Source organism: Urocitellus parryii, chromosome 3 (genome assembly GCF_045843805.1).
Source record: "Urocitellus parryii isolate mUroPar1 chromosome 3, mUroPar1.hap1, whole genome shotgun sequence".
NCBI lineage: Eukaryota > Metazoa > Chordata > Mammalia > Rodentia > Sciuridae > Urocitellus > Urocitellus parryii.
In genome coordinates, this window is record NC_135533.1 from 149,532,103 (window position 1) to 149,547,254 (window position 15,152).

The 15,152-nt window shown below is 39.4% G+C and overlaps 1 pseudogene; it reads right to left on the bottom strand.

The window, feature by feature from the left end:
• Positions 1 to 13,396: 13,396 nt before the first annotated feature.
• Positions 13,397 to 15,152, bottom strand: LOC144253770 (KH domain-containing RNA-binding protein QKI pseudogene; annotated as a pseudogene).

The following is a 15,152-nucleotide window of genomic DNA, read 5'->3' on the forward strand; positions in this document are numbered from 1 at the left end:
AAGAACTGAGAAGAGTTCTGGCTTCCTGGTTCTAGGATATATGCTAGAGGACTCAATTGCGCAGGGATTTCTGGTCCCAGGTAAATAGCTACATTCCTGTCCCACATCCACTGCTCATCATTCTTGTGAATCTGGGCAAGTCACATTAAATCTCTAAATTACAAACACCTAAACTCAAAATTGTGGTGGACAGACTCTGCTCCACCCATCCCTTTAGGCTGATATGGAGTCACAGGAGGTCACAGATATTCTCCATGAGCTTTACAGATATCCATCTGTAAAGAATGAGGAATAGACTTTCTTGACCCATTGCCCTGGAGGATGAACTCTGTTTGACACCTCTCTGTTCAAACACTGTCAACGATTGAGCTTATTTTTCCACACATTTAATGAAGTGTCCTACTTAATGACAGGACACATTAGCACCCATATGAAGCACTAGTCCTCTTAAAAATGCATGGATGTAATCATTGTCAGCCTTATACCATTAGGTGGATCAGATGCACACTTTTTGCAAACAATTGAGAAGGGGTTTATTTAACTGCACAGGTATTTAATTTTTGAGTTAGAATTTGAACAAAAGCCACATACATAACCACAGCCTCTGCTGATGGTCACTGTTTTCTCTGCCTTTCTATGATTCCGCCTTAGTAATTCTTTTTGACCACACAATATTGTGTTGGGTTATAGACCTCACACATTGCAATGTTATCCTAAAGCTCAATATGACTCGGGTGCTTTGCTGCACCAATGGTGAAAAATGAACTCAGTAGTGTGAAATCTAATAACATTCAAATCCCTCCTTCAAAATTTATTAAACATAATTTTTGTTATTTTTAAAAAAATTTTTATGAGTTATTCGTGGACCTTTATTTATTTATTTATTTAAATGTGGTGCTCGGAATCAAACCCCGTGCCTCACACATGCAAGGCAAGCACTCTCCAAATGAGCCACAACCTGAGACTCAGATTTTATTATTTTTAACTCTGTTAACAGACTGCAAAAAATACATCAGAACTTTTTTTTTCTAATATTCAATTGTAACATTGTCCCCCCTGCTCTGCTAACTAATACTCTACTCTCACCTTCTATGATCAATTTTTCAGTTTCCACAAAACAGTGATATTATACAGCATTTATCTTTGTGTCCTAGGCCTATTTCTGATAACATAATCATCACCTCTTCTTGTTGAAAATGACAGAGCAAAAAAATACAAGAAATATTTAAGTTTCTGGGCATGCTATTAGTGTATAAATATATACTTGAATTCAAAGCTCAAATTATACCCCCAGATATTTACAATGATCACTTATCAATTAAAACTGGTTGAACTGTTATTTGAATTATTATTGATGACCCTGTGTTTTCTTGGTAGCAACTTGTCAACAGCTCTGTTTTATCACATTTCCCAGGCTGTTGCCTCCCATGTTGGAAGAAATCCCCCAAAGCGGAAGACTTACGCAGGCCTTGGTCCAGAGGAGTCCGCCTCTGGCCACCAAACAGTGTTGTGTCAAATGAAAAGTCCAACAAAGGTACTGTGGAAATCCTGAAATTGTGTCCATTCTGCAATAATGATTCTAGTTGATTCAGAGTTCCGATTCTTCTTTTATTTAACATCTACAAATTTACATGCTTTGAGTCATTCAGCAGTGCTATAGCTCCAGAAGTAAAGATCTAGCTACCTTTTAATTTTGTGCACTTGATTCTTTCAACTGTTGATGGACATCTGGGTTGATCATACAATGTATTTATAGTGAATGCTACAAACATTGAAGTGATTGTATCACTATAGTATGCTGACTTGTAGTTCTATAGAATAAGCAGGGAGGGAGTGTAATAGCTGAGTCCTATGAGTTCCACTCTTGTACTTTTCAGGAATCTGCACATTGCTTTCCAGAGTTGTCATAATAATTTACAGACCCACCAACATTGTGTCAGTGTACCTTCTTTCTCCTATCCTTCCTGGTATTTCTATGCTTATCCAGTTTTCCCAGCACTATTGGTTTAAAACATAATCTCCTCTCTAACATATATTTTGGTGCTGTTGTCTGGTATCAGGTGGATGTAAGTATCAGGTGGGTTGTCTCTGTGTGGTTTATTCTATTCAAGGATCTTCATATCTATTTTCAGTTCAATAAGATACTGTTTTTGCTACTCATCTCTGTAGTAAAATATAAGATTGGTTATTACATTTTCTTGCTCAGAATTGCTTTGCCAAATAGTTGTTATTAATATTATAAAATAATAATAAATATAATAATTAATATAATAATATTATTATTATTACTATTGTTATCATCATCATCATCTCAAATGAATTTCAGGGTTGGTTTTTCAATACTGTAAGGAATATCATTTGTAGTTTGAAGGCGATTGTATAGAATTCATTGAACCTGGATATTGCTGTTGATATTATGGCCACTTTGACAATATTAATTTTGCCTATCCAAGAACACAGAACTTCTTTGCCCCTTCTGAGGTCTTCTTCCATTTCTTTTTCAGTGTTCTATAGTTTTTGTTGTAGAGATCTTACATCCTGTTTGGTAGATTTATCCCCAGGGCCTTTTTTATATTATTATAAAGGAAATGGTTTTCTTGAATTCTATATCAGTTGCATCAATGTTGGAGTATAGTGACAATATTGATTTATTTGTGTTGATCTTTTATCCTGCTACATTGCTAAATTTATTAGTTCTAGAATTCTTCTGGTGAAAATTTCTGGGCCTTCTAAATATAGAATCATGTCACCAGGTAATGTGGACAATTTGAATTTTTCTTATTGTATCCTATTAATTTCCTACTTTTGCCTGATTGTGCTGACATTACTTCAGAAAAATACATTGAATAAAATTGGCAAAAGTAGACATTCTTTTCTTGTTCTTGATATTTGAGGAAGACCATTCATTTTTATCTCTGTTCTGTGTGATGTGCTTTGGATATCTCATATATGGCTTTTATAATATTGAAACGAAGTTCCTTCTATTCCAGGTTTCTCCTTTGTTTTTGAAATGAATTGTTTCTCCTTTTTATTCATTAGCTTTCTACATCTATTTTATGAATCTTGTTCTTAATTCCAACTATGGGTGTGCTAGTCAGCTTCCCCCCCACCCACTCTGCTGCCCGTGGAGCAACCTTTCCATGCTTCCTGGGCTTATGGTCTGGGCAGCTATTCACAGCAGCCCATTTTTACACCAGCTCCTTCAAATTCTCAATCCCCTTCAGCTGGTCCTGGGAGGCACCAGACTCAAGGAAAGGACCAGAGCTTTCCTGCCCATCTCTGACTTGAGTTCCCCTGGGGAGAATGCTCTCCATGCCTTTTGCTCTAGCTCAGCCAGGCAAAGCCTAGGTGCTGTGGCAGGTGCCTTTCAGGTCCATGTGTGCCTGCCTGCTCAGATCTCCCAGCTCCTGGCTCCTGCAGTGGCAGCATCAGCTTGGCTGTGTCAAGGTGGCTCCTGCCTTGCTCTCTTGGGACAGCAGGAATCACAGATCTCCCTTCATGTACAGTGTGCAGTGCAAAGAAGCCTCTTCTTCAGCCAAGAAAACGTTGCCTCTGTGATCTCAGGATTTTCACACTGAATCTGTCTGTTTTATTTCTGTGCATTTTCCCTCTTTCTGTGATCTAGCTGTGCCACTATTCCTGCTGCTGCTGCTGCTGCCACAATCAGCTTGGATCCAATGTACTTTCTTTTTTTGTCTTTGTTTAATGTAGCCAAGTTTCTGATTCTCTGAGACTCCCTGAGTGTCCACTATTGAGTTTTAGTGAAACCCCTCTTTTGCCCACCTGAGAGGAAGGAGTATTCACGCTGTTTGCATTACAGGTTGTGGAGCTGCAAGAAATAAAGGTTCTCTCTATCTTAAATTTGCTTCTGTCTTGTAATGTATTATTTCGTTTGCTTGAGTTTTTGACTTTATATGGCTGTATGATTTTTTTCCATTCACTATTAAGTTTTGGTGACTTCCTTTAGTTCCCCTCTCACTGAGAAGCAGTCTTCTTGCCTTCTAAGTCTGGCACTGAAGAACTGTCGTGGGTGCATCCTTCCTCCAATTTGCCAACTTCTCTTCTCCTGACAGCAAATTTGCACAATTTCTCAACATGCCAAGGAATGTTTGGGGCCAAAATATATTTCATCTTGATGAATACCTCATGTAACTTGAAAACAAATTTTATTCTCTCACTGTTGTATGAAGTATTTGTGCAAATGCCAAATAGATCTATGTGATTGATCATGGTTTTGGTAAATTCCTAGGGTTGCCATGTCTAAGTACCAGCTTTCTTGGGTTGAAGTAATGCAAGTGTACTATCTTAGAGCTCTATTCCCTAGGAATCCCACATTGACCTGTTAGCAGAAACATGCTACTTCTGAAAACTTTAAGGAAGGATTTTTTCTGCCCAATCTTAACTGTTACTGGTTTGGTGGCCATCCTTGATCTGCTTGGTTTTCAACTGCAGCACTTTACTCTCTGCTTGCATCATCACATGGCATTAGTCTCTAATGAATGTGCCCCATCTTCATGAGAACAGATGCCCTATTTGGGGAATGGGTGCACCCTGTTCAAAGAGGATACTTTTTAATTGCTAAGATCACAATGACTCTCATTTCAAACCCAGTAAAATTTGTAGGTACTGTTTAAGTTCTAACTTAACCATGTTTAGAACTTAAACATGTATTTGCGTGGAAGTAATTTGACCCATAACAGAAATGATTGATTCAAAAGTATACTTTTTCTTTACTTCCTGATGGATCTGTCAAGTGTTATAAAGGAATACTGAAACCTTCTAGTGTAACAGTAGAATATTTAATTTCTCATTGTAGTTCCTTCCATTTTTTGTCTATTTTGTTTTGTTTCCTGGTATGCTCCTTCTCTTGCCATTCAGAAACAGTCATGTTTCAGCAGTAATTGAGCCTGTGTGTGTTAAACAACCATCTCCATACACTCTAGACCCATGTCCACAGTTAAGAAGCCCCTGGAGTGTTTCTTCAGCAAAACGATATACTGACAGTTACTCTATATTTCCCTAGATTGCTATAAAGTCATCATGGAGGTGGTATCTGTTGATTTGGGAGGAGACCAACAAAATTCTGTTGCTGAGGTAATGTGACCCTTCTTTGTCTAAGATATAAGTGTTGTTTTATTCCTTTTAATTCAAATTCCTGCATGAAAATATGACAGTGTTCATTATAGGTGACTCATAGGTGGTGGAATTACAACTGCTCATCTATTCCCTGTGAGAATGATTCAAGATGACATTCACATATGAGAACAACCATTGTCAAATGATTGTAGTGAGCATTTTCTTCAGTGGCACTTTTCCTTGATAGAAAAAGAATTTTGTGCATGTCATCAAATTGTACCTGAGAAATCCCTCATGCAAAGCTCATGTCTTTTCACAGATGCCCTCTGCCTTACTTTGTGATCTTTGCCCCAACTGCTGTTTCCCATCTAGTTAACTAATGTCACCATAGCCAACAGTAGACTTGTGAAAATGATCTCCTGCTCACACTGTCTTCCTTTCTGTAACTACAGGTAGCCTCTGCAACAAATGACCAAAGTAAGTATTCTCAACTCCCTAACATGCTGAGGAAAACCTCTGTATTTAGATAGGTCAGACATTCCTTCCTGTTTCTATGTAAAAAGTTATCCTGGATTTAGATTTTGTTTGGAAATGAGGATTGGGATATGGTGACAAAGAGATATGCAGTGAAGGATTGTGGCCATCTACCATGATCCTGAAACAGCTGTCTTTTGGGTGGTGTGCATTTATGTGAATGAGCATGGGGCGGTATCTCTGAGCATGTCCATGAGTAATAATTGTGTATGTGTTTGTGAGGCTATGGGAGCTTCCTCAGAAATTCTCTTCTAACATGCCCAGAACAAGCATCTATTTTTCTAAAAATAAAAACCCACACTAATGTATGATTTGTTTGATATAATTTCTTCCCACTTCATGACACCCAAATGTAAAGTTGTGGTTACTAGCCCCTCTCTGTAGATAGAGATGTTGCTGAGCCAAAAGTACAGGTTCTTCACTCTGTAAGTGAAAGAAGCTTTAAGAATTCAGGAAATTATCCTGATGGTGATGCTTTGAGATAGGGAACTGTATACATCACTTAGCTATATAACACATTGCAGGTGATTACAATATATTAGTATTAACTAATCTCCTACAGAGATGTGAAATATTTTGCATACTTTTAAAGTGGCCTCAGTGGTCATCTCTAGAGACAAACATACCTCTAAAGGTACAAAATAAGAAACACACATATCACACCTGGTTCCAATCTACTGCAAACCCAAAGGCTGTGCTTCTCATTCATTCTTGTTCTTATCTATGCTGTATATTTTCACTGATGTCCATATCAAGAAATGCCCTGAACTATTCATAAGCAATAAATCAGTATACTAATCGTTATTCTGCATCCTCCTAGTTTCCCCAAATGGCATGGTGGAGTTCATGCCTGAAGAAAGCGAGAGTAGAGAGACCCCATCAAAAGGCATGGTAAGGTTGCTTATCTTCCTCTGAAATCCAAGTGTTGCTCTTTAGTTTCTCTTTCTCTTATAATATGATATGGATTCCTTGAGATGACATACACAATTTCCTGAGTGTGCAGATTCTCACCGGGGTGTCTGTTGCCAAATGAGACCTCACTGAAGGCAGCATTAACAAGAAACAGTATCAACTACACCCTGTATGATTGCAAGCTTTGTGCCTGGCTGTGGTTTTCCCTCCTGGCCATCGAATTCCTTAATTATCACCTAATATAGACCTGTGACACAAATCCCCTAGAAAAGCTTGTGTCATTTGGTGAGAGTGCATTTGCTATGTGTTCCCTTTATTTGCCCACATTCTCATTGGATTTTCTAATGTCACCAAGTAAACAAAAGACTTGAGCACAAGGTACAGAGCATGGCTTGATCTTCATAGTGACTCCTTTTCGTATTTACAGGAGGATTCAAGAGGATCCACAGTTGGTATGTATCCTGGCCTCACTCTCTTCCTGTTGCAAAATGTAGATGATGCCAAGAGTCAGAGAGTCTTCCTTCCTTTTGAGTGTAGAGTCTCAATGATTCCACTACCTCCTTAAGAATGAGAAGTGAGGGGGTTGCGGTCCAAATTAATTAAAAAAAAATCTATGGCATTCTGCATATTTCCTTGAAGCACCTGTGTGAGTTGAGCAAAGTGGTTAGGTCAATGAGAGTTTTATACATGTGTCTCTGTGTGCATTCATGCAACATGATTCTGAGTGTGCCTTTGTGTTCATTTTTGCACATTTGTTGTTTCTCTAGATATATACATGCCAAGATGCCAATGTCCATATGTTTAAACAAAACAAGCCATCTCCATTAGATCATGATTTTGTATATGTGTAAATAGATCAAACTGTAAACTTTCCATGTGTGCAGTTCATCCACACCAATACCTCAATTAACATGCAAAACATTTCCCATCAAAACCCAGAAAATTTTCATGACACTCTATAAGGAAAAAGCTCGGGTTCATTCCTGTCACTGCACCAGTAGCAACTTCATTTAATAGCAAACCTCACCTGTCAGTAGGCCCTGTATTTAGTCAGTGCATGTGATTTTTCACAACACTTCACTCATGAAAAATTTTCCCATTCATATACATTTTCTGTGAGAGGTGTCAGAATTCATCTTCCAATCCCCATTCTAGGCACAAGTTTCTGTACAGGGCCAATCCTTAACAATGACCCTCAGGTCCACCAATACACTATGCTCCCTTATGGTGAGGGGGTGTCTGAGACAGAGGAGATACACAGGCCAGAGGTTACTGTAGCTAAGGAAGGGCTGCATGTTCCAACTGACACTGAAAGCTACCTTATTGGGTCTTTTTGTAGACATTTCTTTGTAGAAACATGTTTTATCTGGGTGGATTTTCATGGGGCCTGATCAGCACAACTGCAGCTCATCTAGTTACAGAGCAAAAGGTGGGCTCTAGTGAAGATCCAGCTCAGCACAGCAGTGGTGTCCGATCCCTAGTTTGGATCTGTGCTGCCCCCTGTGTGGCCTGCAGGATATCACACTGACAGTATATATGATAGGTCTTCATACTGTCAGTCTCAAATGCTGTCTAGGTCCTTCTATTCATACATACATGGATACTGACACTGACTGGTCACCGTGAGGGTAGAACCTCTGTGGTCATCACTCCTTCTCATCCCTGAACCCCTCCCTGGGCAGAGTGTCTTCATCTTAGTCCATGTCATCATTTGATAAATGCAACTCTATGCTAAGATCTCACTTGTCAGGCATGTGGGGCTCTACAATGAACCAGGTATCCACCTGGGATCTGACCAGGACCAGCCAGAATCAGTAGGTAAATTAGGAAGATAGCATTGTGTCCAAGCTTTTCACACACATATCTCATGAGCTCTAGGTGGGACGTGCTTGACCTTGTGCAGAGCCATCTGGATCTTAATGTTGACTTTGTTTATGTAGATTCCTCAGGCCCTCAGAGAGTTCCTGGCACTTTTCACTTTTGCATGACTCCACAGTCTACTTATAAATGGGGAGTATGAGGAGTGAGAACATGCTGGCAAACTGCTGTCCAAGGAAACCCAGGGGAAGGAAATTATTGCCTGCTTCACCTTTGAACTCCAGATCTTGGCCATCCAAAATAACAGTATTTTAAATTTTATTTTAATTTTAAAACAAAACTTTCAAAGTGGCCAGTAGACCCATGTGCATAAAGCAGAGAACATTTCCTTTTGTCTTGTGAGCAGCTGGTCTGATGCTGGCACAGTATATATTCTGGTGTTTATATTCCTGAAACTGTTGGCATTACAGTTTGCATGTCAGCTTGGTCTGTTTCAAGGAGACAGTGATAATGTTCCAATGGAAGAAAGTAGTTAAAATTTGACTCCTTACAGCTCCACTCTCTCATTAGAAGGTTTGCAATTGTTTGCAGCATCCTTTTTGAGGCCTCTGACTCCCCAGAACTCAGAGAGGGTCTGAGAACCCAGAACAGAGATGAGGATGATCCTGACTATTAATATTAGTATCACTATGTTTTTCTTTCTAATAAGGAAACCCAGAAACTGAATAAATTATACAGTTGGGTGTGTTTAGCTTACAGTTCTGGAGATACAAAAGCATGGCACTGGCAAACACTTGGCTTTAGTCAATACCCTCTTATGTGCATTGCATGATTGGTGGCGTCAGCAGGGATGCAGGTGCAGGAGGGAGACATCACATGGGGAGACAGGAAGCCAGCAAGGATCAGATGATTCATTTGCTCTTCTTATATAACAGGATCTAACAAGGGTTTGAGAAATCTATATTCTTACTTCTGACTCTCATACCGTCAAATGTCCTCAACACCTCCAAGCAGACCCTTCCTCACACAGATTTCACAAATCTCATTGTGGCCATACTGAGAACCAAGCCTCAATCACACAATCCAGTGTGGGATAAAACACATCCAACCCTAGCAACCATCATAAGCTTAATTGTGTAGAAGAAAGCATGAGTCAATCTTAAGTAACTCTGTTGATGGTGTCTGTGTCTCTAAAGGTTGCATATGGAACACTGAATATGATTCTAGCAGTGATGAGGAAGAGCCTGCAGGTAGGAACAGCCCTTGGGGTATGGCAAAATGGGAAAGGTATCCTGGTAGGGTTTGAGTTCACCTACTCATGTGGGAAATGAGAAATGGGAATAAAATAGAAATAAACAGAAATATGTGTTATCTTCATAAAAATAAGAGTTAGTAGACCTTCTGACATCCTGTTCATAAGAAGACAACTTTTGCTTTGCCAGTTACACACAATCTTCCATGTTAAGTCCCATTCTGTCCTAAATTCACCTGTAATAAACATCAAGTAGCTTGGCTTTCGTTATTGATTATTTTTTTGCATCATGCATGAAAGAAATAAGATCTGCACTTTAGGTTTGACCGACAATGGAAAGAATCTAGTGGGACATGCTTTCTTAGAAGCACTTTGAAAACCTGTAATTGAAGCTCTCACTTGTGATAAGCAGTGAGTATGAAGTCACAATTCCACTCTGAATGTTCTCTTTTTAGAGCAGCACTTTCTCTTCTGTGTTTTGTCTATTTCTGGTTGAAAATAAACTCCCAAATGTGGGAGACTTAAAAGAAAATTCTTTCAGTTCTCCTTGAACAGGCCACTGTGTTCTCCTGTAAAAGAATGGAGAGAAGTTCCTCCTTGAACATGTTTCTCACCTCCAGTCTTCATCTAATTCCCAAGCCCTGGGACTAGGAGGAAAATCTGAATTTGCTTGTATTTAAGAGGCCTAAGTCCAGAAAATCAGGGAGACTGTGGCTGCCTCTTGGAGGAACAGGATGACACAGAATCCCTACCAAGTACAGTGGCAGAATGTGAACTGGAAAAGAGCTCTTGGGATGCTAGATCTATTTCTCATTGAAGAGGTGAGGTGATGGAGGCCAGGAGACAGGAATGCAGACAAGAGGAAGAATGGAGAGCTTTGACTGTGGGTTCTAGAACACCAGGAAAAGGAGCAACTCAAGTTCTCACCTTGACTTTAACTCTGCCTTTCCTTTTTCTAAGGCTACATCGTCACCATCATGGCCATGGTCCACAGAGAAGACATAGAGGAGGAGGAGGAGGAGGAAGAGGAGGAGGAGGAGGAGGAGGAGGAGGAGGAGGAGGAGGAGGAGGAGGAGGAAGAGGAGGAGGAGGAGGAGGAGGAGGAGGAGGAGGAGAAGGAGGAAGAAAAGGAGGAGGAGAAAGAGGAGGAGTAAAGGACCAGAAATCTGTACGTAATTGATTTCCTATTGGTTCTCTTATTTATCCTTTCTTATGTATAGCTTTTGTAGCTTTTATATGTTTCATATTTCCCACATTTATGACTTTTCTGAATGTGCTATCCTCATTCAGATCTTTGAGGTCCTTGGACCTTTAATTTCTGTTAAATCTCTCTGCACTAGCATTCTTTGTCTTGCCCTGGTTTTGACCACAGGCCACACCACTGAATCATGCTGAGCAATACTGCATGTCCATGTACTGAGCTTGAGTGCAGGGGGCTTCAGAAATATTGAGTTGTTGCCTGATGCATGAGACATAAACAATCTGGTTCTATTTTACTGACCACTGAATAGCTGGGTTCTCCTGCCTTTGCTGGTTCTGAGCATGCATGAATTTACCCTTCCTTTCCTAGGTCAAGATTACACAGTTGGAAAGTTGTTCCCATAACATGAATTGTTTCCAGGGGCCCTCTCCTGGTTTAAAATGTGGGCTCAATGCAGCAAAAGTGATGAAACAGTTTAGGAAGTGGCAATTTGAGTGTGGAAAAAATGGGAGGGAGAGCAGAGGTCAAAATTAAAATATTCTCCATTGGTTTCTTAAATTTTTTTGTTGTACTTTATGCAGTGAATCAGAAGAAATTAGAGCACTCAAGTGTCCCCAGTTGCATGTGACCATGGCTATGCAAGGGGAGGTACAATTTGGTTAAAATCAGTGCATGGAGCTCTCTGAAGATACAGCTAAAGAGGGTAGGGCTGGAGGAGCCAGGGTCCTTGCTCCACTCTGTGTCATCACAGGTGCTGCTCCTCAGGGTCCCAGGTGTGTGCTACTCAGCCTTTACACCCAAATGTCCTAGAGAACCCTTCCCATTGCCTCCTGTTTACTCTCTATGGGAGCAGCTTCAGAAGAATTTCCTCCTGAGGACATTCATAGACACTCTTCCCACAGACAACACTCTCAGCTGAGGGCAGCATACCAGCCTCAGTGCTCCCTGCCCAGACCCCAGGAGAGATTAGGGCCCAAATTCATCTTGCATTTCCTGAGAACAATTGTGGTCCTGGCCACTCTCTGTGGCCAGCAACTCATCCAAAGTGACCTTTTTACCTGATTCTGTGTTATAGACCCTGTAAAACACCTGGGAGAGAAGTAATTTCGGCCCTGGAACACAGGAGAGTAATTTCGGTCCTGGAACACTATAGTGCACAGCACCTGGAATTAGCAAGACTTGGAGCAGGAGTTGTTTTTATGGTTCCAAAGACATAACAGTCTGTTATGTATAGAATTTACAGTTTTGTGTGTTTGTTAATAATTTTAATATTAGTCCTTCTTGATAAATTTTTATATAGAATTATATTTCCTTGATAAGTGTTGCTTTTTCAACTCATTCTATAAAATAAGACAAACTGAAAAGAGGTAGATATGCCTGAGGTAGATCTCAATGAATTACAAAGTAGTTACCCTGGTGACCCCCATCACCATCAGTACTCTCCTCCCATACCCCTCAGTTTGCTTTTTAGGTTGTTTTTCAGGTTGGTATTATAACATTCACTAAATTAACAATGTGGGTGAGTAGGTGAAATAAAATGAATAATTATATTGCAAGCTAAGTGAAATCCCAACTAAATTTCATAAGTGTTTAATTAATTGATCCATTCATTAGCTAACTGAATCTCAAGACACCCAATATAAGAAAGGGCTGGGAAACAATTGGCAATTTTCATTTATAAATATTGTGGTTTTACATTTTTGTATCCTTTTCTCAAGAAGAATTTTTTTTGTAATATATCACATACATATAAAACAAGTTGGAAATGTACATTATAAACTTGTACCAATGGTGATAAATACATTAAATGACATGTTTCTCATTGGAAATAGGTTGGGTTCTATATAGAGAGAGCATGAAAACTACCAAGATAATAATAAAGTCTAGACAAAATATAAATGTCTGCTCTATGGTAACATATAGGCATCACTCCAATCTAACCATCCTAAAATTACATAATACTGTAAAAAATGTCTTAAAACTATATACTTTAATAAGAAGTAAATTCAATAAAGAATGATGATACAGGGATTGGGATTATAGCTAAGTGGTAGAGTACTTACCTCACATGTGTGTGGCCATGGGTTTTATCGTAAGCACTACATATAATAAATAATATAAAGGCATTGTGTCCATCTGCAACTAAAAATGTTACTTTTTTAAAATGATGGGCTGGGGATATAGCTCAATGATAGAGCACTCACCTAGCCTATGTAAAGCACTGGGTAAGATTCTTAGCACCACATATAAATAAATAAAATAAAGGTTCATTGATAACTAAAAAATATGTAAGAGAAAAAGTACTGAGATCCAATGCATTCAGATTTCAAAATTCATGCTTCTTTTTCATTGATCCAATATTTTGTCAACTAAGTTTTCAAAAATTGTTCAGAGCCAACATTACTCATAAATGTTACTCATCTATTATTTCATAAATATACTTTCCCAATAATAAAACATACAAAATATTTGATAAACATACAAAATATTCAGATTAAATATATTTGACATGAAGATGAAAGAAATCATAGTGTCATTTTTTACTGTCAATGTTACCTGCTGCAATGACCACAGGCAAGGAAAGGCAATAACCATTTAAGTGATCAGCAGGCAGGCATGGTCAGGTCATTACTGGGCAAAGAGTTCAGAGATAAGAAGTTCATAGGTGAGTTGCCAGTGTCAGCTCCACCTTCAGTCACAATCCTTTGGAAAGGACGGACACACACATTGTGCCTTCGAACTTTAGTAGGACACTGCACCTCATACACCATTGGGTTCAAAGGGCACTCAAGAGCTGAAGTGGCTGGTGCCAACGTGTCAGGTATTTGTAGGGTGTGTAGATCAACCCAGCCTCTGGCCCTGGAGGGGCTATCACAGCATCAATGTGAGGAGTTCCTTTGGGCATGACAGAGGTCTGTATTTGTCTGATCAAAGGTATTATGGTAGGGTCAGCTGGAGACGAGTACTCAGGGTCACTGGTGAGAGAAAAGGTGCAGCCCCAGGTGTGATCCTAGGAGCAGCCTGGGCTGTTGCAACAAGAGAAAAGGCAAGGGTAGATGATTTAGTGTTGGCACCTCTGCAGGTGTCATTCAGAATCAGAAGTTTCATCAACTGCATCTTCTTAAGTTTGCCCAACACAGTGACACATCATGGATGTACCTTGTTCTCAAAATTTTATTAAAGATGGATAAAATAAAGGTTCTATAATTTTAACTCAGTTTTAACATTTTTCCCATTCTGCTGCAGGTACCAGTATTTGCTTCAATTCTTCAATGGCCCTCTATAGTTTACTTTGCTCTATTCTGAACAACTTCCACAGTATTAGTACATCTGAATCTTCATGTATATGCTTCCAATTCAGTTTGCTCTATCTTGCTCCTCCTTCTCTTTATCTTTGAGACTTTGCCTATGGCCATTGTTTTACCTCCAGCTTCTGCCTGTAGCTCTTTGGCTGTGAATCCTCCGGGCCAAAGATCCTACCAAGAAAATTAAAATCTAGATATTTTGGATTTTTTTTCCCGAACAGAGCACAGATTTTAATTTCTCTGGTTGTAGATGATGCAGAGTCACTCCATTCATTAAATCATACCTACAAAGGGTAGTAATGTCTTTCTCATTCAACCATCTTGCCCCCATACACCCTCCCCTCCACCTCCTCTCCTCTGCTCAATCCAAAATTTCCCATTATTCTCTTGACTTTCCCCCAGAATATTATGGACCTGATCCACTTATCAGAGAAAATATTTGGGCTTTGGCTTTTGGGGAATGACTTATTTTGTTCCATGATATTCCCAACTCTGTCCACGTATCTGTCAATGCTATATTTCATTCTTCTTTAAGGCTAAGGAATATTCCATTCTGCAAATGTACCACAGTTTGTTTATACATTCAAATGTTTAAGGGCATCTAGATTGTTTCCACAGTTTAGCTACTGTGAATTAAGCTGCTATGAACACTGATATCACTGCATCACTATGGTGTGATTTTAAGTCATTGGTGTATACATCTAAGAGTGGGAATGCTGGGTCAAATGGTGATTCCATTGAAAATTTTCTAAGGAATCTCCAATCTGCTTTCCAAAGTGGTCACACCATTTTGGAGTCGCAAAAATCAGAATATCCTCTACAGACACATTTAGTTTCTCTCATAACTGAATAATAGGCCCCACATAATTAGAAAATTTTGCACTCCTTTTCTTTTTTGTACTGCCATTTAATGTGTGTACGTGACTTTATGTAGTCTGCTAATTCCTTTCTCTGGCAGCCGATGAAGGTGGTGGAAGATCCCTCAGAATTTGGACAGGATGCTCAAGAGCTTCTTGTCTTTCACCAACTGCATCAGGTTATCTGGGATTACCAT